This window comes from Lynx rufus, unplaced genomic scaffold (assembly GCF_022079265.1).
Source record: "Lynx rufus isolate CCGP_SWC_20201006 ecotype Redwood Valley unplaced genomic scaffold, mLynRuf1.p SCAF_13, whole genome shotgun sequence".
Taxonomy (NCBI): domain Eukaryota; kingdom Metazoa; phylum Chordata; class Mammalia; order Carnivora; family Felidae; genus Lynx; species Lynx rufus.
Genome location: NW_025814827.1, coordinates 7,029,950 through 7,052,477, shown reverse-complemented (window position 1 = coordinate 7,052,477; position 22,528 = coordinate 7,029,950).

The window sequence follows — 22,528 nt, the reverse complement described above, 5'->3', positions numbered from 1 at the left end:
TGTTCCTCCCATTTGCATGTCATTAAGCTGCAGGCCAGTTAGCGGAGGGGGACACATAGCTTCAGATTCCCTGCCAAGCCGGGGCACAGAGGCGCTGGGCTTCATTTGCATTTTGGACACCTGCCCTGAGCCACGGGAGGGGATGGGGGGGGAAGAGTTTTCTTGAAGAGCTGACTGGGGGAGGAGGGGTCTGGGGTGGCCTGGGAGGCTGTGCTCATCTCGGTGCTCACCCCAGCCTTTCTCTGTCTCCCTCCCAAACTGTGACACAATCTGGAACAGACCTTTCGGGGGGGGGGGTCGTTATTGTCCCTGGGCTTCAAACTTGCCACCAGAAAGCATCTCGGGGGAAGACAGGTACCTTCTAACAACCAGGCTGCACCCCCCACCCCCAGCCAGCATCCCCATGCCACACACACACACACACACACACACACACACACACCCCAGCCCAGCCAGGGGAAAAGGAAGGAAGAAAGGAACACAGGCTGCATTTTCTCTGCACTCCCCTTCAGAGGCCTCCCGGGGCGCTCCTGATTGACAGGATGCTAAATGCAAGAGGTTTCCTGCGATAGAGAAAGAGATTTTCTTGAAGCATTCAACTCCTGACCTTTAAGAGCTTGGGGAGCAAAATGATTTTCAGTCACTTGGGCCTGAGTGAAAGGTATGTGAATTGATCAACCGCAGGGCTCGGGCCTCCCGAGGTCTCAATGTTATGTCATTAAAATCTTACAATCGAGTTATCCTAATGCATTCAAGCAGCCACCTTCTCGGAGGCGATTAGTAAATAGACTCAAAGTTACATGGTACCGAACGCTTTCTCCCAGGGCTGCTCCAGATCCAGGAAGGTCAGCAGTGAGTTAGGGGCTTGGAGCCGAAATCTGACCTGGGCTGTTTGGGGCTTTCTTTTTGACACTCCACTAGACTGTGGTAGCGATTGTTGCTTCCTCTCGCATTTTTTCTTCCGGCTTTCTTTCTCTTGTGGAGCTGCCCACCGCTGGGGCCACAAAGCTGGCTACGGATGTAGACCTGACTACTCACCCGTTGCCTCGTTCCCCGGCAGCTGTGGTTGGTCTGGGGAACACCTGACCTGGCTGGACCAATCAGAATCTTCCTTGGGATCACTCTCTTTTTCCTGCAGAGGCTGAGCGGGGAGAGTGTGAAGGTGGGTTGGTGGCAGCCATCTTGCCTGCCGTGTGCGGTCTGTCTGCGGCAGGTGGTCAAGTGCAACGAGCAGAGGTGACAGGATAGAGTGAGAGAGGGCGGGTTCCTAAATCCTCTGAGCTACCCTCATAGCTTTCTTAGCTCCATGAACCTTGAAACTCCTCCTTGGCTTAAGTTGACCAAAGTTCTTTTCTATGGCTGGAGACCAAAAGCCTGCTGGGCAGAGGGAGCTGGTAGTCCCAAAGTACAGTTGTCTGGGGCTTGGGGAAAATGAAATTGATAGGGAATGCTATCAGGTGTGATGGTGCAAGTCGCAGGTGCCACAGCAGCGCCTCAGGGATGGCCCACTAAGAAGGGAAGCTGCAGGAGGAGAGGGACTTGTGTCTCTTTTCCAGCTTCTAGAACAATGCCTGGCAATAGCTCCCCTCCTCCCTTCTCTCCTTGGCTGCAGGATCTTGACTGCAGGATCACATGGCACCTCTGCTTTCTCTTGATCCCCGTCCCCTGTCTTTTTGACTCTCTGCTCTTTCCTAACTTCGGTTTGTACCTGGCCACCATGACCCAGCTCTCCTCCACAGCCTCTGCTGGTAATTGCTTCATTCTTGGTATCAGATCCAAGCGCGTTTCCAAGGTCAGAGACACAGCATCTGACTGGCTTGGCTCATCTTTTCGTACCAGGTTAACTCACAGGTCAGCAGGGTGTCCATGCCTGAGCTCATCAGCTGAGGGGATGGGGCAGGGAATCACGTGGTATAAAACATGGCCACCAGGGCAGTAGAGGTTACAGGTCAACCAGTTCTCCCTGGGAAGAGTCACAGCGTCTCTAGCACAGAATCTTCTGTTCAGACTAGACTGAAGGAAGCCAAGGACTGTCTACACTTCCCCTTCCTTGTTCCAGAAACTTCACCTGAGGCACAGGATTTTTGGTCGGCAGTGGGAACCCTTCCCCCATTCCAAGGAGGTTGCTCCCACGTGCCTCTCTGGTGTGTTTCTTGCTTGAATTGCAAATGGAATCAGTGCATAAACCCTACATCACTCAGAGCCCCATGTTGGCAGTATCTTATTTTTCAATTTCTTTTTTTTTTTTTAATTGAATGAACATATTCTTTGCAAGCCGTTCTACCTTGGTGAAGGCTGTTCCCCTGTGATTCATCAGAGTAATAACTAGAAACACCATTATTTGGCTCTATCCTCCTGCTGAGAACATCACATAACTGAGAAATGTTCATGCATTTCACAGAGTTGCAGGGAGAGGAAAAGGGAGGCAGCGGGAGGAGGAGGAGAGGGAGGAAGGAAGGAACAAATGATAATGTACACGCACGGATAGGCATCCAGAGCCATGGCGAGACATGGAGAGGAAAATGCAGACCCACACGTGGTTGTTGATCACACACACACACACACACACACACGCACACACGCACTTGAAGGCACAGAGTGAACCATACATATTTCTCTACTCAGGTTATCTCACAGTTGAAAACAATTTTTTTTTTAATAAACTCAAAGAATTTCGAAGTGAGAAGAGATGTTGGAGAGCTGGCCCAATCCCCTCATGTAACATGCAAGAGAAATGAAGCTCAGAAAGAGCGGATAGCCCTACGTGTCCCATTTGCAGACACCCACGTTCCTGGATTTCCATCTAGAAATGTATAAATCAACTAGTCTGAGATACGGGGCGCATCTTTATTTATGTTTATTGGGCTCTCGTTCCGGAGTTAATGATTTTCAGACATCCTCATCACTTCGATCGAAGGTGTGCCTAAAATATTCTTGCTCTTGGTGTTTGTTTTGTTTTTGTTAATGACCTCGGGAAGCCCCACAATAAATGTCATATAAACTCTAGCATGTTCTCGGTGGCTGTGTGAAGGAAGGCTTTTAGGGTTAGACAAGTCAAACATTCAACTCAGTCTTCTGGGAACACTCCCATTTCTTCTCCAGTTGTATTGGACGCTTCCTTAGTCCAGCTGTCCACACCTCCTGCCCGAATGATTGCCTGGTCCACTGACTCATTCCAACGTCTCCTAAAACATGGCTCCCACCTTGCCCTTCTTCGAGTGACCAGCACCCCAAGCTGCACGTGTCCACTTTTGCATCGATCAGTCATCTTCTGGCTGCAAGTGAAAACACCCAACTCAAGCAAGGTGGCAAGCTTGCGGAAGGACTGGGATATTTATGGGTTCACCTAACTGGATGTTCAAGGGGTAAAGGCTGGATTCTGAGGTCTTATTGGTGCCATCAAGAACATCTCTTTTCTTCTCTTTCCTTCATTGTAACTTTTCCTCTTGTTTTCAACTTTTCAGTGTCTTCATGATGGATGCGCGTCATATAAACGATCTAGAGCTGAAAAATTGCAATCCAATCTGATAATTTCTATTTTAACCAGAAATTTAAATCCACTGAAATATGTTGTGATTAGTACTCTGTATGGATTTACATACACTGTTTTATTTTTTGCAATCTTTTCTACTCTGCTTTTTCTATATTTTTCCTCCATCTATTTGTTGGAGTGATCTTTTTCCTTATTTCTCTTCTTTTCCTTTACTGTTTTGGAGCTTGTACATGTTTTTAGTGGCTGTCTTTAATTTTTTAAACATTCATACTTGATGTAATAAAGTCTGATGATAATAAAACTCCATACCATCAAATAATGTAAGACCTTAGGATACTTTAACCACTATTGGCCCCTTCTCGTCTTTTTTCTAAAGTTATTTGGGGATTTTTTAAGGCCCCTTCCTATCTTACATGCTATTCTTACCCAGTACTTTAGTTTCACATTGTTTTATATTTAATAAAATTATTTAATGTCATCACTATAGTTCTATACAGGAAATATTTGATTGGATTCTTCCACATGTGTATCATTTTATTTGTTTAACAATTCTCTTTGCACCTCAGTTCTTGCTTCTAGGTAAAATTTCCTTCTTCCTAGGATCATCCTGCCATAAGTCCTTCACAGAAGACCTGTTAATAGAAAGCCCAGGGGCACCTGGGTGGCTCGGTCAGGTAAGCATCCGACTTCAGCTCAGGTCATGATCTCACAGTCTGTGAGTTCGCGCCCCGCGTCAGGCTCTGTGCTGACAGCTCAGAGCCTGGAGCCTGCTGCGGATTCTGTGTCTCCCTCTCTCTTTGAACCTCCCCTGCTCGAACTCTCTTTCTCTCTCTCTCTCTCTCTCTCAAAACTAAATAAATAAACATTAAAAAAAAGAAAACTCTGTGTTTCTTTGAAATGGCTTTCCTTTTTTCTGCCTCTTAATTAGAATTCTAATCTGGCAGGGTTTTTCCTCTCAACTCTTTGAAGATGTTATTCCGTTTCCTTCTTGTTTCTATAGATGCTATTAAAGTTGATATTGCTCTAGAGTTGCTAATTCCTTTATAATAATCTCTATCTTTTCTCTGTTCTCTCTCTGAAGACCTCTGTGTCTTTGGGGCTCTGAGGTTTTAGTACAATGTGTGGTGTTCAGAGGGTGGATTTGTTTTTATTCATCCTGATTGAGACTATCTGTGATTCCCGAGTCTGAGGATTAATGCTTATCAGGAATTCTGAAATATTGTTAGACATTATGTTGTCTAATGTTGGCTTTCTCTCATTCTCTCTACTCTCCTTCTGTAACCCCAATTAGATGTACATGGTGTCTTCTCATCTTGCTGTCCATATCTCCTAACTACTTGTCCGTATTTCTATCTCTAACTCTCTGCATGCTGGGTATTTTCCTCAGACATATTTTCAAGTTCACTAATCCTCTCTCCAATTGTATCTAATCCACTCTTTAACTCATCCCCTTTTTTATATCAATGAGTATGGTGTTTTCACTTCTAAAAATTCTATTGGGTTCTTTTGCAGCATGAAAATTATTTTCCCATATTGCCATGATCTTGTTATAGGGTCAAGTCCTCCTTTTACATATGTATTCATTTCAAGCATGCTCATTTTGAGGGACTCGCTGTTCTGCTACCTAGAGTTTTTGGGGTGGAAGATATTAGGGTCTAATATTGTTCTTTGTTGGGTTTCCTGACTCTCATTCAAGGTGGATATAGATTCCTTGTGTGTTTTGTTAGGTAGGGTTGGGAGACTACTGTCAATGAAGCTTTATCTGTGGAGAATAATTTGGGTTGATGGCATGTTGCCAGGGTCTGAGTTTGCTTCTGTTCAATACCCCACGGGCATTCCTTCTCCATATTAGCATCATTTTTATGTTAGCTGTAGATTTGGATATTCCCAGACAATGCAGGTTGTACCACGACATCGCTTAACCCCTCGCACGATACACGCTTGAATTATAAATAATCGGGGGGGGGGACGCCCCCCACTTCAGAGCTGAGGTCAAGACACAAAACAGCTTTCCTCTTTTTCCCTTGTGTAAAATGCTATATTCAGGTTGTATCCAGGTTCAGTGGTTATCTTCGGTGTGGTTCCAGATCCCAAACCAGATATTCCCGTGCACCTCCTTTAGGGAGGGAGTGGTCTCCAGAGAAACCTGTGAGAAAGTGAGGGATGAAGGAGAAAAAGCTGAACCAAGACATGGTTTCAGCTAAAGCTTAATCTACGCGGAGCACTGGCATGGAAATGGTACCACAGGGCTGTCCGCCAATGAGGTAAGACCTTTGACGTATCCCTGCGTCAGTCAGTGGCCGCCCGTGGCTGACTCTGAAGGTAGGTGGGGAGAGACCGTGACCTCCTGGTATCCCCCGAAGAGGAGATTCCCAGCTGCTGAGGGACATGTTCCGGAGAAGAGTGCAGCTGGGAGCTATTAGGATCCCAAACTCACAACAGCTGGGAGTTGGAAGAACTGGCCAGGCAAAGAGGATCTGGGCAGGGCACCAAGGGCATCTAAGACAGTGGGAAAGAGTGTTATAATTGATTAACAACAACAACAAGTTATGCAAGCCGTTCTTTGTTGAGCACTTATGTGCCAGACATCATCCTTAGTGCTTTACATGTGTTCTCATTTAATCCTGATAATAACCACAGAGCTAAGTGCTGTTATTTCCCAAGATTCTGGCTAAGGAAACTGAGTGAACCACAGAGAGTCTAATTAGTCAAGGTCACACAGGAGACAGGGTTCACGTTGCACCCTAGAACAAGGACGCATCACCACTCAGTGACGCCCGGTGTGAGCATGAGGCACAGGAGTAGCCACGCTGGTGGCAGAAATATACCATTTTGAAGATGTGGGACTGCCTTGGGCAGGAGTCGTCTCCCTCCAGATGCCTCTGACCTTTACCTGGGTGCTCTATAGCTCACCAGCTCACACTGTCCAGGACATAGCAGGAAGACGGTGTCTCCTCCCAGAAACTTCCACTTCTAAAGGAAACTGACCACCCAGACACCATTTGGCCTCTTGAGCTGCCAGCCAGGGTGGTAAGAAATTGAGTAATCATGACATATGAAGAATGGGTGAACGGACTGGAGACACTGAACCCAGAAGGGCGTTCTGAGGGGAGTCGCAGGGTCTCAGAGAAGAAGAGGACGGCTGAGCTCGCACATTACGATAGACGAAGGGAGAGACCCAGAAAGGCGTAATGACTTGCTCCAGGTCTAGTGTCTGGTGGTTTTAACCCACGGCCTCTGATTGAGTGGTGCGTTGGTAAATGTTTAACGATCAGCACTCCGAGAATCCAGATTTGTAGCAATTGCCAGTTTATGTTGTGTAAACACTCCCACTGTGGCCAATTTCAAGCTCCCAACGTGCCATCACGAAATGCAGAGCTGGGGGGAGATGTGCACCGTCGGCCGTTGTCAGTTGGTAGAAGCTGGCGTCTGCACACCAGTGATTCTCAGCACAGAGCTCTTTCTGCAGGACCAGTAATTCCCCAACACTAATCCCACAAGGCAGCCCAGCCATTCAAGGAGCATTCTAAGGTCACCCACGTTTGAAATCAGAGCATTCTAAATCCCCTTCTCAGAGCACGGTTTGGCGCGTGAGCTTCGGAAAGGCCCCAAAAGTCCGGCAGTAAAGAAATCTGTGCAACTTCAATTAGCTCAGCATTCTCCAAACCCGTTTGACCGTCCAACCATTTCGTCACATGCCTCTTAGTAGCGTCCCTTGGAACTAGTGTTCAACGGGGCACACTTTGGAAAGCGCCAACCAACACAACGTCTTCACATAAACCAAGGAGACTCTGCTTGCTGTTCTCTTTGGTTCCAGAGGTGGGAAATGGGACCATTGGATTAAAATCAGGGGAATCAAAATCCAAACCGGTATGAGGAAGTCCTTCCTAATAATAAAGACCACCCACAATAGCATGAAGCTAGGTCTTGAAGGGAAAAGGGAAAAGGTCTATTAACATAGAGGATGATGAAGGATCGTATGTCAAGGGACGCTGGGAATGGACTTCTTGTACCAGGAAGAAGGCTCGAAAAGATTCCTTTGAAGGACTACGCCTGTGAAGTCCCAGGATTCCGTTAATTTGAAGCCATAGATGGTGTCTGGGGACCCAGAGCAGCGCTCTGTCGGAGAGGGGGCTGCCTATGTATAGAAATAGAGATTCCAACTCTATTGATGGGTGTGATATAATTTTAGAAGGACTAGGATACCGTCACTTTCCAAAATCTACGTCTTCAATGTCTAGTTTCTGCATGACTTCACCATTAGAGCTTTATTTCTTTAGCTTAATACTTTATTCCATGTGTAAATGTACATTCTTCTGGGAAAGGGGTGGTTTGACCTAAGCTACTATTGGCCAGTTGTATCATAATCTGCAGTGTGGTTAGGATCTCGGTTCCTCCCAGAGAGCAGGTTTTGTTTGGAAAGAAGGACCAGAAGAGGGGCAGAGGGGACGGGGGTGTCTGGGGTGGGGGCTGCAGAGACTGCTGGCCAGGAGCGCCTGCCGTGGGAGCACCAAAGACAGTCTTGGCTGCCTTCGTGAATGTGTTTGGGACCAGGCCTGTCCTGAAGACATCTCAAAACTATTTTAGGAGGCAGCAAATTTAGCTGGTGGCTGGTTTGCAAATCATCCAGCTATGGTAGTATTTCTGATGAGACAATCTGTCTCAGAATGAGACATTTAAAGCCTTTACAACGAAAAGGGATTTGCCTCTCTGAACACTACCATCCAAAAAGCACAACCATTGCCGCTTCTCTCGCTGGCCAAATCCAGCAGCGGGTAGAACGTTCGTGACCACGCTAGCATCATTTGCCCAGAGCTTTCCAGGTAGGAAACGTGCTCCGTGTTTACTACCCGGCCGAATTCTCGGAACAGCCCCCAAAAGCGAGCGGTCTGGTCTTTATTTGATAAACGGGGAAACCAAGGCACTCACCTGGGGTTACCCAAGGAGCAGACGGCCTGGAAGTCATTTTTAAAAATTCTGATTTGCATTTTAAACAAGCTAATACACGTACTACCTTTAAACTGTTCGGTAGTTCCACAGGGCTTTTAATGAAAAGTATCTCTCTCAGCTCTGATTTCCCAAAACCTAGAGGCAATCACTTTTTAGCTATGTCTCCTTGTATTTATCTTCATATTTCTTTTTTTTAAGCTTATTTATTTTGAGAGAGAGAGAGAGAGAGAGAGAGAGAGCATGCAGGGGAGGGGCAGAGAGAGAAAGGGAGAGAGAGAATCCCAAGCGGGCTCCATGCTGCCAGCACAGAGCCCAAATTGGGGCTCGAACTCATGAACCTTGAGATCATGACCTGAGCCGAAACCAAGAATTGAACGCTCAGCTGACTGAGCCACCCAGGCGCCCCTGTCTTCTTATTTCTTTTTTTCTTTTTTTAAATTGTTTAATGTTTATTTATTTTTTGAGAGGGAGAGAGACAGAGTGTGGCTGGGGGAGGGGCAGAGAGAGAAGGAGACACAGAATCCGAAGCAGGCTCCTGGCTCCGAGCTGTCAGCACAGAGCCCAACGCGGGGCTTGAACCCACAAACCGCGAGATCATGACCTGAGCCGAAGTTGGGTGCTTAACCCACTGAGCCGCCCAGGCACCCCATATCTTCATATTTCTAAGTAAAATGTTTATACTTTACTTCTTGGTTCAAAAGAAATTTAGAGATGATCTAAAATCTTCCCTCCCTGCAAGCTGGAGATTTAATTTTTTCACATTCCCATTTTCGTTCACACCCCCCCACACACACACTTGTCCGACCCACCCTGAGACATACACTCACATACACTCGCAGTCACACACACTCACATGCACACTTATGTTTACGTCACAGCTTTTATTTCTGCAGTGGGAGTTTGAATTTCCAGACTCTCTCTGACTGCTCTTTTTGTGTAGCATCCTGTTTTTGTTGCATAGACACTGTGTCTTCCTCTGGGATTTTACTTTTCTGTTGGAAGTTTTCATTCGCTCCCTACACTCTTTCTCTTTCTCCTGAGTCCCCCTTTCCAACGCTTCCATATTGACATCTGCCTTTCAAGTTAGACATTGTCTGTGAGTATCTGGTAATTCCTGTCTTCACATCCATGTGTACTTATAAGATGCTAAAAGGCGTTCAGACACACTCAGTGCCTGGGTGGGTGGCTTCATTATAAGATGGCGAGATAGACAGTAGCCAATTCCTTATGGTACTCCCTCCGCCAGCATCTGTAAGAATTTTCTCTTGGGCCTGTTGGTTTCCCCAGAAAGAAAGTCATCCACCGGGGAAGGAATAGGGAGGTGACTCTAAGCCTCGCCTCCAGCACTCTGGGAGCCAAGTGGCAGACCGGCCCTTGCCTCACCCTTGGTGGCACCTACGTCCCCCAAGGCCAAGGCTCTCATGTTTAGCCTTTCCGAGAGCAAAGCTCCTTTTTGCTGGCTGGGGAAGACACAGTGGCTTGGTGGTACTAAGAGGGGAGGAAATCCGGGGTCACACTTAGTCGGTTACAGACCCTACCAGAATAGTTCCTGGGAGATAGACTCCAAGTTTTGCCTGCAGGTTGTCAAGGTGCCGGTGCCGGTGCTGGGAGAGAGGGAAGCAGGATTGAGCAGAGGGAGGAGAGGAGCTGCAGTCACCACAAAAGACTCAGCCAGTCCCAGAGAGCCCTGGAGCTGGAATGATCTCCCTGAATTGCCTTGCCCTGAGGCAAGAGGGATGGGCCTTTACTGTCTTTCATTGCCCGGTCAGGGGAAGCGGGCTACCCCAGGGAGGGGTGGCGACCTTGGGCAAGAGGATTCCCTTTAATTAAGAGCACGTCCTGGAGAGAGACCTGAGCTGAGAGTCATCAATACTCCCAGCAAACTGGGGAAGTGAGTAGCTGAAGCCTGAGGGGCCTCTGGGCAGCACACCGTGACCACGACCATGGCCGTGACCGCTATGGCGCACCCTACGCTGCTCAAATGACCTGCCATCACAGGGTTCCATTCCCCGGGGAACGTGTTACTGGTTTGCATTTACTGCCTTGGCCCTGGGTGGGGGAGGCCGTTTGAAGACTTCCACTTGGCCTTCGCTACAGTAACTCTCAACTCCACACGTCAAGGACTAGTTCTGCCAACTGGTAAGTATGTCCACTACAAAGTCTACACTTGGAGTCTGGGAAATGAACGACGGGTAGGTCTGTAGACTTAGTGGACCTGTCACGAGGTACCTGGGTCAAGACTCCATTTATTACCCGTCCCCCGCCGTGTTCCCCCCACTCCAACAGAGGTGTCACGATAGGCCTGGTGATCAGCAGTGGTGGTGAAAGCGAATCCTGAGAGAGTTTTGCATTGGCCTGCAGGGGAGAGGCCTCTGCATCACCTTCAAGCGCGAGAGGATTGCTATCTTTTAACAGAAAAAAAAAAGGGGGGGCACAACTTCTGTGGACCCACAAGGTTCAGAGGGATCTGGAGATTGAAGGCTTTGGAGTGCGTCAACCTGAATGGCCCCATCCAGTTCTCGGGGTCCCGCTCTTCCCCAGTCACGGCCCTGACCTTGGCATGACCGACTTTCTGAGTTCAAGAATTCAACCTCCTCTAGAATTCTGCTACTCTTATAATTAAGTCACGGATCTGGTCCTCGGCTTCTCTTGCCCTCTAGTTGCAAGAGTTGAAGTCTTTTTATGTGCTGCCGATTGGGCTCGCTGACTTTCAGACTTAGCCTTTAATTGGTGATTAATCACCCTCGGCCTTTTCTTTCTTTCTCCAATGCGTCAATTGCCCTTAGCGGTAGCCGTTTAACTTGACAGTCTCTTTAATTACTACTTCCCCAGAACCTCTCGAATGTCTCGAATATGGCCCCCACCAGAGTACTACCTTCCCCCGGTATCCCATTCTGGTGTGCCATGAGGAGCCCTCCCCACCAGCCAGCGGCCAGCAGTAGGTAATCTAGTCCCACAATCCCATTTTAGAGTCGGCTCCCTTGAACCACTCCTGGGACGCACCCTCTCAGGTCGGGCCCTCTGGGCCACAGACTGAGACAGAGATCTGTATTCAGGAGATGTGTTTGGGAGTGGCCTCGGGACGCACACCCGGGAAGAACGATGGAAATACTACCATGCGTTCCCGAGCAATTCCACTGAGTTAAGCACCACCTCGCCCCTCGGCTTCCAGGGGTCCTCCCGGCTTCCAGCTCCTGAGTCTTTCTGGGGTTCTATTTTTTAGAATCGGTTTTCGTTAATTTTTTTTTTTTTTTTGAGGGAGAGCCCAACTGGGGGAGGGGCAGAGAGAGGGGGGAGACAGAATCCCACGCAGACTCCACGCTGTCAGCGCAGAGCCCAATTCGGGGGCTCGAACTCACGAACGGCGAGATCGTGACCTGAGCCGAAGTCAAGAGTCAGACACTTAGCCGACTGAGCCATCCGGGGTCCCCTTTCTGGGGTTTTACAGCGGGGGAGAGTTTGGCCCTTTTTGCCTCCCTGGCCCACCGCCACTCCCTTGCCTTTACAGGGACCCTGGCTGTCTCCCATCTGATGAGTTATCTGTTACAAGTTCTACTTCCCAGCTTCAAAAATTTTATTGGGGGGCGCCTGGGTGGCGCAGTCGGCTAAGCGTCCGACTTCAGCCAGGTCACGATCTCGCAGTCCGTGAGTTCGAGCCCCGCGTCGGGCTCTGGGCTGATGGCTCAGAGCCTGGAGCCTGTTTCCGATTCTGTGTCTCCCTCTCTCTCTGCCCCTCCCCCGTTCATGCTCTGTCTCTCTCTGTCCCAAAAATAAATAAACGTTGAAAAAAAAATTAAAAAAAAAAAAAATTTTATTGGGATCCCTTGCGTGATGTCATTTCCTCTTACTCATGCCCAGTGTGGATTTATGCCCCTATTTTTATTCCTTCGTTGTTATTTTAGTAGGGTTTGGGGAGGGAGTGAAAGTAAACACATGTTCACTCTGCCACATTTATTGGGCATCCGTCATTGCGATTGTATTAAACAGCAAACAATCTGAGCCCCCCCTTTCTTCTCAGCACCCTTCTAGTAGCTTCCATCCCCTAGTCTGTGAATCCTGACCTTTCCTCATCTAGGGCAGAGTGTTCTCCTGCAGTCAGAACTTCCCTGCCCCTCCACCTGAAGAGGAGAACGTTTTCCCCAGCCCCACACGATCTGACCCGATAAGAGTTGAGTGTATGACGCTGTCCCATGTTGTACGGAAATGACCCTTTGGGGACTTCACATTCCTCCAGGGCGCCGTTCCTCCTCCACCAACACCTCACAGCATCTGAAAAGCTCCCTCCTTTCCCTCGTGTCTCTCACCTGGGGCTCCCACATTCCGGCCCCAACCGCGATCCAGCCTGGTCAGCCCCAAAATCATTGTTTCTCAAAGAGGATCATGGGACATCTTGGGGTGTGTGCCATTGTTTCCGGGAGCTGGGGGTGGGGGGGACCCAAAGCCACAGGGTGAATATGGGGCATTATCTTGGGGCGTCAACATCTGCCCTGTTGAAATAAATAGAATTGTGTATGTTAAGTTTTTCTTTCCCCACCCACTCAGGTCCCTGCCCTCGTGGAACTTCCATTCTGGTGGATATAAGTAGTGAGCACTTGAAGACAGAAACACCCATCTGGCTGCATAAACGCTCCCTGAATGAGTAAAATGAAAAACTAATTTTTAAAAAAAAAAAGAAAGAAAAGAAAGGCCTCCTTATTAACAGTCATATCGTTTCTTGCAAAGGGTAAGAAAAGCTGAGGTTGAAAATTCTGAAAGCCCATTAAGAGGCTGAAACCAAGAAACATAACCCCGTGGTTGGGAGATTGAAAACGGGCTTAAGAAACGTAACATCAGGACTCTCCGGGGAAGTGGTTAAGTCAGAGCCAAAGGCATTAGCACTGAGTTAAGAGGAGCTCGAGCTAATGAGAAGGGAACGGCGCGTGGGGGGGCCCGGGAGGGAGGTGACTGGGGATCAAGTGCAGGACGGGGGAGAAAGGGAGGCAGGAGGCCAGCGCACGCACACGGAGTCATTGACATGCCAGGCACGGGCTCCCCACTGGTGGGAGGAAGCGGCTGCCAGGGAGCAGGAGTGCAGAAGTGAAATGGGGACCCGCGAACGGCCCCCCGGGTCACACTCCGGACTCCTGACTTCTGCCAGGGCCAGCCAGATGTGAGGGTGTTACAGGGCTATGCGGCAGGCCCGGGACAGTTTCCTTCACCCTCTCCCTTCCTGCCCCTTGCCCCCTTCCTCTCTCCACCTGGCTCTCTCTGAGCCCCCATCTTGGTCCAGGTGTCAGGTGCTATGTTTCCCCCCTTTGGGGGGAAGGAAGTAGCTGAAGCCGATCTCTGAATGTAGAGAACAAGCCCTCATTTCCTGGCAAAGGGATCTCGGGGAGGGCGGAGCAGGGCAGACATCGGACCTCTGGACGGGACAAGGCGGGCGGTGGGGGACGGCCCCTCAGGCTCTCCAGACTCACTCCGTCCAAACCGCAACCTGTTGCGGCTCAGAGCTTTGACGGCCGAGGCTGGGCCACAGCAGGGACACGGAGGCCCCCATCTATCCCAGCCAATGCATCCCGTGCACCTGCTCTGTGCCCAGCCCAGTCTGGGCTGAGAGAGCCCATAGAACACAACAATTCCCCGCCGCTCACAAACTAGCCAGGGCCACAGACGATCGATCACCTGCTCTGTGACACTTGACCCCCCTGTGGCCGTGGCTTTCCACCCCGCACAGAAGCAGCCCCTCTCTCTGGCGGGGAGTCGGAGTGGCTCGTTCACACGGAGGGCCCTGGGGCTCTGAGCCAGCGCCCCCAAAGCTTCCCCGGCCCCCAGTGTCCTGGCTGGCACCCAGGGCAGGCGCTCCCTGAAGCGACAAGGACAGCCGTGATGCTAGTGGGAACACTTGAGTTATGGTGTGCCGGGCGCCTCACAAACAAGTTTGGTGCCCGCCTGTCTTCATGAATCACTGCGGAGCCTAATCCTTCATTAGAACATTCAGCCGTAATTGCTGGCGAAATGCCACTTGCCTTTTCCTCATTTTAACAAAACATTTATGCATGAAAGATTTAATGCCAGGTATCAAGCATATCATTGTAAATTTACCACTAATTAAGCCTAATTAAAATAATTAAATGGCTGCGGAGTCACCATGTGAATGAAAATCACTTCTCCACCAGGCTGTTTCTTGCTAGCCAGGCCCCCGGTTTCAGAGACAAATATCTATCTCCCTCTCCATTTTTTCCCCCCGTCGCCCCGCTCAGCCTCACGCGGGGTATGCGCACGGCCAAGGAGATTTGATAATTAAGATAATGCTGCGATTTGACGGTGCGGTTTTTCAATTTCGGGACCCCAGGAGATTTTCCTTTATCTCGGCGAAGTATAGACAATTTGACAAATCTGTTGCTCGGAGCAGTCACTGGCGTTTGCATATTCATTACTCATTGGATTTTTAATCAAAGTAGCTGATGGACCCCTCGCACCACAAATAACTCGGTCATGAATAATTTATCGGGGCTCGCTGGCTGGGCCGCGCGCACCCCCTGGCGCCCCGGGGCTCGTGATTGGCTCGCCGGGGCTGGCCTGCCCCGAGCAGCACATGGCCGCTCCAGATGTTTCGGTATCCATATGTGCACAGCTCATCAAAAACGGCAACGGCCCGCACCCAGGGGCCTCGGCCGTCCCCAGATAGGCCATCTGGAGTTGGAGGGGAAAACAAACCACGGTGAATTGTGGGATGCGTGTTTATCTTCGGTGGCACCGGCTGTGGCTGCGGAGGGGCGCGCAGGAGGCGCGGGGACGCGGTGGATGCTCCCGTCCGGGGGTGCCACGAAGCGCCCGTTCCCCGGGGGACGCTACCGGCGCCCCCGCCCCCTCCCCGCCCAGACCCCTCTGGGGGTTCCCCCAGCCGCCTCTCCTGCTCCTCCGGCCCCTGTCCGCAGGACAGCCGTCCCCCCTCCCCCCTGCACGCACATCTGTCCCACAGGCCGCCCCCCCCCCCCCCGCAGCCGAACCCCACGGGGTAAGCCCAGCCCCACGTGGGGCTGCGGTTCTTTTCCTCCCCCTGGGGTGCGGGGGTACCCCCAGCTGGCCGGTTCAGCCGTTCCGGGCCCGGCCACCCATGGGCAGGCCTCACCCCTAATCGCACCGAACCCGTTCAAGTTCACCCACATGCCACATGAAGCGTATTTTATATATAACCGTGGAGCTGCGTAGAGAAGCAGTTGACTGGGTGACCTAAGAGCACGTTTTGCAGGCGTTTAATGGACCATTTCCTCATCTTGATTTTGTGGTTTTCTTTTCCTTTGGAGCCGGCGATGATTGGCTCCCCCCTCCGCCGCCCGCCCATCTCAGGACCTTGTGCAGGCTCCTACCAAGCATGGAGGGCTGGCGGTGGGCCCCCAGTGCCCTGTGGTTTCCAAGGCCCACGGTGTGGCCCACAGGGTAGGCTTTTCTAGTTTCAGAGTCAGCCCCGGGGAACCTTGGCTGGGAGCCTTCCGTGACCCTCGCCACCCGAGGCGGAGGTGATGTCCCTCTGTGGTGCTTTGATAGACACCCCCCGTGTCCCTACGAGCTCCACCCATGTGGCAATTACTCTCCAGGGTGCCCCCACACCTAGCTCACATTTGAAGGGTAAATGAACCTTGGACTTCACGTTTGGAAGAATGTAAACGATGAGCTAAGAGGGACAAGTGAGCCAAAGAGCAGTGCAAGGCGGGTGTGGACAGCTGGGGGTGACTTGAGCCACAGATCCGCGCAGGGTGGGGAGGAGCGGACTTCCCCCCCCACCCCCCTCCACCCTGCTGCCTGCCCCGCCCCTTCTCAGCCCAGCATCTGTGATGAGCACGCACGCGACCCGATCTGCTGGGTCACACGGGGGTCTCCCCCACCCCGAGGACTCTGAACCCAAAGAAACAGAACCCCGCCCAAGAAACTGATCTGGTGAAGGTGAACCCCAGCCACGCGCCCCCTCTCAAAGCTGGGGTGTCGGGAGTCCCGTGCCCCTGGTGCCGCAGCTGGTGAGGGGCTGGGAGAAGGCCACCGCCGAATTGCCAGGCAGGCGGGGAAATCGGTGGGCCACGCTCTCCCTGTGACAATTAAAGTGGAAATATTTCCTGAGAGTTTTTCTCTCTTTTTTTTTTTTTTAAGGTGAGAGGGAAAGTGTGATTATACAAGTGTGTGTGTGTGTGTGTGTGTGTGTGTGTGTGTTGTGGCGGGGGAGGGGGTGAGGAAACAGCCTGAGCTCTAAGCAGATATTCCAGAGCCCTCCCTCCTGCCGTTGGGGGCCCACCTGACAGGAGGCGGCCACCCACCCCAACGCCTCCGCTGGAGACACCAGCCAAAATTCCAGAGGGAGCCAGATGGTGGCAGCCAGAGGCACAGCCGAGGCAGAGCGCAGTCTCTTCTCCAGAGCGACACGGAGACAGTCAAGAGCAGCTGCCCTCAGAGGGCCGACAGATACCAGGGGCCTGGAGAGAGATCCACGATGTGCTCGCACCAGAACCTTCCTCCTCTACCTGTGAGCCTCCGACGCTTCGCCCATTCTCCCCTGAGAACCCGGCCACCAGACGAGGAACGTCAACCCCAGGCTGCCCTACGCGTCCTCCTCTTCAGGGACCTAGCCCCCCACGTCACCCCTCGCAAGGGAAGCAAAGACCAGGCGGCGGCTTAAGCAAGGGCCTGTCCCTGACTGAACTTGGGGGGGGGGGCGGTGCGGGCGGAGGAAGGGGCCCCAAGGACTCGTGGCAGAGGGGCAGCCAATAAACAGACAGGGTGGCGGGGGTGACACCACCACGGGCGACGTCAGCCAGACTTTCCTCCTGGGATTGAATGGGGACACAGAGGACAATCTGCCAGGTGAGGCCAGAGGTCATGAAGCCCCAGAGAAAGGAGCGGTCGCATGAATGGTGAGGCTTGGGGGAAAACTCTAGAACTCCACTCCTGAGGGAGGAGACAAATGTAGCTGGTCCCTAAAGACAGCCAGGCTGCTGACAAGGGGTATTCCTGGAAGCCGGGCGGTCCCCGCCTCCCCCACCTCCGGGATGCACCCGCACACCCTCAAAGGCCAACTCCACCACCGGGATGTGTTTGTTGCCCCCTAAAGCCCGGAGTCTGCACTGCCTCTCACCACTTTTCTGGGATGCCTCCCAGGGGGCTTCCAGGCTTGCAGATCTCCCCGCCGATGGCCAGGAGCGCGCACGGACACGCAGGGGCACAGCAGCCGTCCAAGTAGATGCGATGCTGTTGCAGTTACGCACCTTGCCCAGAGCTCCCCAGTCAGCCGTCGGCGGCCATAACCATTCTTGGGATCCATTTCAGAGCCGGGAACTATTAGTCTCGTTTGTTTGTGTTGTAGCCGGAGCAATAATGGGTATTCCCAATTCATTGACAACTGACTTTATTTTTATTGTCTGTGTTCAGCTGTGGAATCTACCGAAGCTATGTCTGATAGCGTCACTATGATTTTCAACGCCAAGGAATATTTTTGCTTCTGTTTCCGACGCAGCGAACATTTATTGACGATCTAGTGGGTGAGGGGCATGACACTGGACACCGGGGACAAAGACGGAGATGGTAATAAGACAGACTCTTACTGAGTGTCTACCCGTTTAATTCGACTTGTGGCCCCGTAGACGGATACTGTTAGGATCCCAGTAGTTACCAATTTACCAGTGTTGAAACTGAGGTCACACGGGCAGCAAATGGTAGAGCCAGGAGGCGAAGCTCAGAAATCTGGTCCCAAGATGCTCATAATCACGATTAGAAAAAGAAAATAAAAATCCTTTGGAAAGCTTACTGTCCAACTGTGGAAGCAGACCCAGAAACAGATCATCTGAATTCTTTTAAGTTTATTTTTCAAAAGTCGATTAAAAAAAAGGAGACGAGGAAGGGCAGAGAGAGAGGGAGAGAGAGAGAGAGAGAGAGAGAGAGAGAGAGAATCTCAAGCAGGCTCCTCACTGTCAGCACAGAGCCCGATGTGGGGCTTGAACTCACGAACCGCGAAATCATGACCCGAGCCGAAGTCGGACGCTTAGCCAACTGAGCCACCCAGGCTCCCCGGTAGATGACAAATTAATAACAAAGGCTACTAAGCCTAGGAATGCCTCTTTCTTGGGCTCTTGGTTTCTTTCGTGCTGGGACCCAGTTTCTGTGATGGAGGAATTGATCGGACGTGCATCAGGGAAACCCGGCATCGCGGGTGTCTGTCCGTCTTCCCAGTTGATGACGACACAGGAGCCAGCAACCGATCTCCTCCCTCTCTTATTGCTTTTATTGCATATGCCCAGGGAAACTGTAAGCCCCTTGAGGGCAGAGTCTTTGAATCTTCATTCATTCATTCCTTTATCCTCAAAAGAAAATACATTATATTGAGCAGGTGCCTGTAGTAGGAGGTGCCAGGCCTGAGCTAGTGGCCAGAGGTACGGAGACAAAGAGGGCTGTACATTCCGAAGGAGACGGGCAGGTCAAGCTCCAATGGGTGACATGCTGCAGCCAGGCCTGTATCAGACGTGAGAAAAGGTGCCAAGGGCCCAGAGGAGGGAGTAGCCACTCTGCCCAGAAGGTGGCTGTGAGCTGTCTGCACAGAACAGGGTGTCTGTTGCTATAAAGGTTAAAAGGAGAGGGGCAATGAAGAGTGGCCCAGCTGCCAAGTGGCAATCCCATCCGAAGTCCTGACGTGCCCGGGAGCGGTTTTGTCGCCACAGTTAGGACTTACGGACACACCTCAGCACGCCCAAGGTCTTACTCTCCTCTCGAACCCGTGCCTCCCCGACACTGCCTTCTCGGTGCCCCCTTCTCTGCATAGCCTTCTCTCCCCTCTTCCTCTCCTCACCCCTCCCCTCCAGCGGCCCTCTTAGTGTCCCCCTTTCCCCTTCCTTTCTTAACTGTGGATAACTGGACGTGATCGAAAACTCAGATTCTAGAAAGAACCAGGAATCTAGCAGGGCCGAGCCATGGTATTAGCCTCTTCTGCTCAGGTGACATGCCTCTCTCTCCCAGGACCCACCACCTCCTCCTAGAAGCTCCTTCACGCTAGTCGAGAAGGTACCTGAATAGGTCACATGCGGATGAGTTATTACCTCCAATACGGGCCTTGAAGTCCGCCCACCTCCATTGGACAAAATGTGAGGAGTAGTGCCAGATGGAGCCGTCCGTGTGTCCATTCATCTACCTATCCGTTCACTCAATGAGCAGGACGTCATGAATCCCTGTGGTAATGACCAAGGCGGCCGAGATGGACCCAGTCCACTGGTGGAGCACAGCACACAGTGACACTATGATGTAACAGAAAGCAGAGCTGAAAGCGCGGGTCCGTGGAAACAGAGCCTGCAAGAAGGGATCGAAGAGGGATCTGAGGGGCCGACGTAGGATCGATAAGAGAACGGCGTCACGAAAGCCAAGAGAAGAGGTTCTTGGGGAGGCGCCAACAGGGTCAAATGCATCCGAGTGGTCCAAGAGAATGAGAATGGGAGAGCTTCCTCTGGGTTTGAGCACAAGAAGTGGTTGGTGACCGCAGTGGTATAGTTTGGTGGGCGGGGATGGAAGTCAGGTAGTGCTGGCTAAAGGAGAGGGCGGGTGGGACAGAAGTGGTGAGCTTCCATGCACGCAGCTCTGCAGAAGTTGGGCTGCGAAGGAAAGAGCGAAGTAGGGCAGTGTCTAGAAAACGACACGGGGATGGAGAGTTTAGGGGTTTTTTTTAGGATGAAAGAAATCTGACAGATCCCACTGCTTCCGCCAAGGACAGGAAGAGGAGAGAGTCGGTTTCCCTCTATCCTTCCTTTCAGAAGGCCCAGGTCCTTCACCGATGCCCATCATGGAGAGAGGAAGCAAGCAACCTCTGCTGTCCCTGATTCTGCTAGGGGATCTGGGGCCAGCAGACTCCCCGCACAGTGGCTTTTGGAGCAGTTGCCAGCTGTTGGATCCAATGAGTGCATGTCGTGGTTGGTTCCAAAGGGCTCCCCGGCCCCCGAGACAAGTTGGTTGGGGAGCCAATTGGCCCTCCTCAGTGCTGGGCGACTCTGGCATACCTCTCAGCCACTCAGGTGAGCCCTTCTGAAGGAGTGGGAGTTGCACAACCCTTCCTCCTTGACCCCACAAAGTTGGCCGTTTGGTTTATTTCACACACAGACTTGAGTGCCACCACGTGAAGACGTCTCTTCTGGGTCCCTTCTCCCTGTGGTTCCCTACGTATTGGGCAAATGGCCGAAGGGTCCCGGAGCCAGTAGAGTACTGTTCCTTTGGGCCACAGACCCCGTAAGTGTCTGGCTGAGTCACTGAAAGCAAGGAGCGCGGGGAGGCAGGGGACAGGGGCCTGGCGATCAATTCAAATGTGGGCGTATGAGCGCACGCATGTTAAGGGTGGTGTAACGTAGAACCCCCAAACCACAGAATTGAAGTACACAAGATCGCTGAGAAGATAGGGACTCGCCTGAGGTTGTACAGAGGTCATGGCAGGCCTGGGTCTAGCCTACGCCCTTGACCCTTGGCCCCTCGCCCCGTCCACTCTAACCATCAGAGGCACAGCCGCTGGGCCTCCGATGGCAACACATTTGAATTCAGGATAATTTTCCCAGACAAACGATGGGCTTAGGTGGTTCCGTGTAACCCTAGAGACAACCATGATGGATGACGGTGACAACACTCATTACGATACCAGGGAAGCGCAGCCTGAGCCCAAGCGTGGGTCCCCGTCGCTGTCGAAGTCGGGGCGCCCGGCAGCCCTTGCTCGGGTCCTGGACCTGTTTGTCTTGTTCCCCGCGTGGCCCCAACACTTCGCCCACAGGGGCCCAGGGTGCAGTTCAATTAGTATCTGTTGAAATAATGAATCAGTTAATTAGTTCTCCCCTGTAAGAACCAGCTCTCCAGGTGGAAAGGTGTTCAGAATTCTGACCCCAAACCTGAGGAAGTGCCTTTCTTCGAGGTCTCTCTCCTGATCTGCTTCCCACGGGGCAGACCCCCCCCCCGGCCGGGCTCCCTGCTCCCGTGTTTGGATCCTGTGCTTCTCCTGATGCTATCCTCCCACACCCTCTCTGTTCTCGGCCATACCACACGCTGAGCTAACAGCTGACGGACTGCCTCCTACTTTGAAACAGGCACCCCAGATTTGGATAGTTGGTGCTGGGGCCCCAAATGTAGGTCTTGATGTCGGTCCTTGTTAAATTTTCTCTTGTTGGATTTGCTGCTTCGATGTAGACGGTCAAGGCATGCATACATGCTACTTTTCCTCTGCTGTGTTTGCTGTCCTTCCCCAACAAATGGGAAGCAGTTGCCCTGTTTGCATAAATCCTATTGGATTGAAAGATACATGGGGCAGCAGTGAAGACAGAGTCCTGGGGCGTGTCACCGGAGACTCGTCAGGTTGACAAAGCTCTTTAAAAAATTTTTTTTTTTAATTTACATTTGTTTATTTTTGATAGAGAGAGACAGAGCACATGTGGGGGAAGGGCAGAGATAGAAGGAGACACAGAATCTGAAGCAGGCTCCAGGCTCTGAGCTGTCAGCACAGAGCCCGACGCGGGGCTCGGACCTACAAACCACAAGATCATGACCTGAGCCGAAGTTGGATGCTCAACCGACTGAGCCACCCAGGTGCCCCGACAAAGCTCTTTTTAATTGGCACTCATTGAGCCCTCTCACCAGATTCAAGTGCATCTAACCATTCCATCAGCCAGCTCTGACTTTTGTCCCCAACCTTGGCCCAGTGACTGGAAAGAAAATGTTATGTGACCTCTTGCCATTCTCTCTACTCATTTTCCTTTATATCTTAATTCCTTTCTGGGCCTCTCCACCTCCTCCTTTTGCTCATTATTGAAATTTTTAAAAAACTTTTTAATGTTTTCATTTATTTTTGAGAGAGAGAGGCACAGAGTATGAGCAGGGGAGGGACAGAGAGAGAGGGAGACACAGAATCTGAAGCAGACTCCAGGCTCTGAGCCATCAGCTCAGCACAGAGCCCGATGCGGGGCTTGAACTCACAAACCACGAGATCATGACCGGAGCCAATATCAGATGCCCAACTGGCCGAGCCACCCAGGCGCCCCTCATTACTGCAGTTTTTATAAGAAAATATACATTGCTTATAGGTCCACAGTGTTAGTATTCCAGAAACCC